Here is a 4,959-nt window from a genome sequence, read left to right as displayed (position 1 = left end):
AAAATGGCGGACAGCTCCGACCAGGAAATAACAAGCCCGGCCGCCGATCCCGCCGCCTGCTGGGAGCTGTAGGCGCGTGACGTCAGCGGGCGCCGGCCCGCTCGGACCCGCCCGACAACGGACTCCAATCCCCACAAGGCGTCGCGCTCACCCCCCGGAGCGGCTCCGCGCGTGCGCAATAGCCTCCCCCACCGCCTCGCCCACGCGCATGCCCGCGGTTCTCCACCCCTCCCTCCCACACCCGACAACCGGGTTGCGTCATCGGTGAACACGTGGCAGCCTGAGCTGGCCAGGAAGGGCAGGGAAGGAGACAGAGTGGGGGCAATGGGAGGGTGCACAATGGCATTCTGTCTCTCTGTGTGTGAGAGAATGGGGCTATTGGGAACTGAAGAAGTACAGCACAGAAAACATTCTAGAACTGTTTTGCATAACAATACTTTCATTTTTTTATTAATTCATCCATTGGAATGTGGGTGTCACTGGCTGGCACAACATTTTATTCCCCTTCATAAACCATAATCACCACTTAGACAGAATGGCTTTCGTGGGCTATTTCACAGGGCAGTTAAGAATCACTCATGTAGCTTTGGGTCTGAATTCACCTGGAGGCCCTGACTGGGTAAGGGTCATACAGATTTTGTTCCCTCGATCGTTTTGATGCAGCTCAAATAAAGGCTTCAGACAGTGGATGCTAGAAACAAATACAGAAGATTAAAAAACACCTTTCAGTTCTGAAGAAGTCGTACCAGACTCGGACGTTAACTCTGTCGTTCTCTCCACAGATGCAGCCAGACCTGCTGGGTTTATAGAGTCATAAGGTGCTGGCAGGTGGGACTAGATTGGGTTGGGATATCTGGTCAGCATGGACAGGTTGGACCGAAGGGTCTGTTTCCATGCTGTACATCTCTATGACTCTATGACAAGACTACTATCTCCCAATAGATGGGCAAATTTTCTAAACTGGAATAAACCACACCTTAACGTTCAATGATGTTGCCATCACTGAATCCCCACTATCAACATCCTTTGGGTTACCATTGACCAGAAACCCAATTTCACATAAACTTGATGACTACAAGAGCACATCAGAGCCTTAGGAATACTTTGGAGAGTAACTCACCTCCTGACTGCCCACAGCCTATCCACCATCGACAAGGCACAAGTCAGGAGTGTGATGGAATACTGCCCAGTTGCCTGAATGGGTACAGCTCCAACAAAACTTGACACTTTCCAGGACAAAGTAGCTTGCTTGATTGGCACCACATCCACAATCATCCAATCCCTCCACCATCAACAGTCAGTAACATTAGGATGTATTATCTACAAGATGCACTGCAGAAATTCACCAGACATCCTTACACAGCACCTTTCAACTGTTCCCTCCCTGACTACCTGGTCAGGTCCACGCCCCCTAGCAGCCCACCCTCCCTACCCAGCACCTTCCCCTGCCACCACAGGCATCGCAAAACTTGCGCCCACACCCCCCCTCCCCCCCCACCTTGGCCTGAAATGTCGATTTTCCTTCTGCTCGGATGCTGCCTGACCTGCTGTGCTTTTCCAGCACCACTCTAATTTTGAATCTAATCTCCAGCATCTGTCGTACCCACTTTCGCCTAGCACCTTCCAACTGACAACCACTTCTATCTGGAAGGACAAGGGTAGTAGATACATAGGGATCATCACCTCCTGCAAATTTCCCTCCAAGCCACTCACCATCCTGACTTGGAAGTACATTACCATTCCTTCAGTGTCACTAGAATTCTGGAATTGTGGACATTGTGGGTCAACATGTCGACTGCAACAGTTCAAGTAGTCAGCTCACCACCACTTTCTCGATGGCAACGAGGGACAGCCAGCAATGCTGATGTCAACGAATGATTTTTAAAAAGTGGATTTTGGCAAGGGGAATGTGATGGATTGGTGGTATTGTCCCTGGATTGGTAATCTGGACTCATGGCCTCAGGATGTGGTACTAAACTCAACAATGGCAGCTGGGGAAGAAGGAAATCAATTAATATCACAGAACGATTACAGTGAAGGATAAAAAGCTATTCTGCATAACTGCTCTGCACTAGCTCGCCAAATCAGCATTAGGACTTTTTGTTATTATGCTTTTTCCCTGCTCCTTTATTGCATGATTTCAAACTCCCATCAAGAGTTTAGGTTCAAAAGCAGAATGTTTGAGGAGAAGGCAAGGTCAAAAACTGCCTTAATGCTTAGGTTTCTTTAGAGTTCTGTTTATTTGCACATTAATACTAAATGTTATTATGCACAATAATAAGACATGTCAGGCACTAATCACTAAGACAGAAAGAGATGCTTCGATGGTGCTTCTTTCACATACTTATTCCGTAGAAGGGTCACTGGACTCAAAATGTTAACTCTGACTTCTCTCCACAGATGCTGCCAGACCTGCTGAATTTTTCCAGCTATTTCTGTTTTTGTTTCTCTCATACATCTAACTCACTCTTCTCACAACATGCTGTTTATGCTCAGTGGGGACTTTTTCCATAACATCATTGTAAGGTTGTTCTAGGGTCCTAAAGCCCTTACTCATCATTGGAAACCCTGCCCATTATTTCACCAGAGACAATCATCTAATATCTTCTTGAGCAGGCCTTCACTAAAGCTGCTTCCAATCTATTGCAAGTGCATTCCAAACCCTAACACAGGCTTTGTTTCTTTTACACATTACTGTCATTAACTAAACGCACAACTATTTTAAGAGTTGGGCAGTTTCTATCCACTTTGTCCAGATTTCTCATAATTTTGAAAACTCCTCTGAGCTTTCTTCTTTGTAACTGAAGCCTTCCAACTTCTCCACTCTGTTTTGATCACTGAAGTTTCTTATTCCTGGAACCCTCCCCGAAAACAACTTCTGCATACACTTCAATCCATTCAGATCTTTCCTGAAATCTGGAATCAATAATCAAGTCTCAGTAATAGTGACCATGAAACTATCATTGATTGTTGTAAAAGCCCACCTATTTCACTCATGTCCTTTAGGGAAGGAAATCTGCTATCTTTACCTCATCTAGCCCACATGTGATTCTGGACCCACAGCAAAGTGGTTGATTCTTAATTGCCTTCTGGAATGGCTCTCATGAGACACTCAGGTCAAGGGCAACAAAAGCTTGCCTCAGTCCTGATGCTCACATTCCAGAAAAGCATAATTAAAGAAAGACAAAGTTATATGTGAAGAGTGTGTAGGGAGTAAAGCTGCTTGGATGATTATTTCAGAGCCCAATGCAATACACTGAATGACCACCTATGTTGTGTCATTCTGCTAGCAAGATCAAGTCTTGAATATTTCAAAATTATATGTCTTGCAACACGTATCAGATGACAATGTGTTTTCCCACTTTCTGAAGCTCTCGGTTTCTGTGATTGCAATATTATTATGACTGTTTGGATAATCGATATACTAAGCGCATGTGAACACCAACAGCTGCAAGAAATGTATGCAAACTGCTCTCGGGTTCTGTGCTTACACATCAACCTCCAGTTTCAGAAGCTGCTGCAATGTATGGACCTTGCAGGTCTGAGTGCCTGAAAATGTTGAGAGTATTGGCTGTAAGCTCCTCTCTCTGTCGCATATTAGCCTCACTTGGAAGTATATTTGCAGTTCCTTCAGCATCACTGGATCAAAATGCTGTAATATCCTCCTGTAAAACACAGCCTGAAGCAATTCAAGAAGTTGGCTCACCACCACCACCTTCTCAATTAGGATTGGGTAATAAATGCCGGCCTGGCCATAACACCCACATCCTGTGAATGAATTGAAAGAAATTTGCCTTCCCACATATTGATGACATTCATTAGATACAACTGTTAGGATCAGTCGTTTGGGTCAAAGTTATCTCAATGCAATGCCCAATGGCACCAAATAATGACCACATTAGATCATCATCCCAGGACCCTCTTCATCTCCAGTGTTATTGTTGCAAATAATTGGAACAGATCACCTATATTTTAAGTTATCTCCTATATGTCAGAGATTTAAAGCCAATTTACAAGGATGTTGCCAGGGTAGGAGGATTTGTGGTATAGGGAGAGGTTGAATAGGCTAGGGCTATTTTCCCTGGAGTGTCAGAGGCTGAGGGGGGTGACCTTAAAGAGGTTGACAAAATCATGAAGGGCATGGATAGGGTAAATAGGCAAAGTCTTTTCCCTGGGATGGACGAAGTCTAGAACTAGAGGGCATAGATTTAGGGTGAAAGGGGAAAGATATAAAAGAGACCTAAAGGGCAAATTTTTCATGCAGAGGGTAGTACGTGTGTGGAATGAGCTGCCAGAGGAAGTGGTGGAGGCTACTACAATTGCAATACTTAAAAGGCATCTGGATGGGTATTTGAATAAAACATAGAACATTACAGCGCAATACAGGCCCTTCCGCCCTCGATGTTGCGCCGCCCTGTCATACTAATCTGAAGCCCATCCCACCTACACTATTCCATGTATGTCCATTTGCCTGTCCAGTGACGACATAAATGCATTTAAACTTGGCGAATCTACTACCGATGCAGACAAAGCATTCCATACCCTTACTCCTCTCTGAGTAAAGAAACTACCTTTGACATCTGTCAGGTTCATTTTTGGACGTTTCATCACCATACTAGTCATCAGTGAGCCAAATAAAGCACTAGTGGTGTTGCCCGCTTTCTATTTATATGTTTGAGTTTCCTACGGTTGGTGATGTCATTTCCAGTGGTGACATCATTTCCTATGGTGATGTCATTTCCTGTTCTTTTTCTCAGGGAGTGGTAAATGGGTTCCAAATCGATGTGTTTGTTGATAGACTTCTGGTTGGAATGCTATGCTTCTAGGAATTCTTCTGCGTGTCTCTGTTTGGCTTGTCCTAGGATGGATATGTTGTCCCAGTTGGTTGTTGTGGTTCTGTTCCCCGAGCTGGGAATTTGTCTTGCAAACGTTTCGTCCCCTGTCTAGGTGACATCCTCA

This window comes from Chiloscyllium plagiosum, unplaced genomic scaffold (genome assembly GCF_037043375.1).
Source record: "Chiloscyllium plagiosum isolate Xiang-an unplaced genomic scaffold, Cpla_swu_hap1 HiC_scaffold_10, whole genome shotgun sequence".
Taxonomy (NCBI): domain Eukaryota; kingdom Metazoa; phylum Chordata; class Chondrichthyes; order Orectolobiformes; family Hemiscylliidae; genus Chiloscyllium; species Chiloscyllium plagiosum.
Note: the sequence above shows the minus strand (reverse complement) of the source record.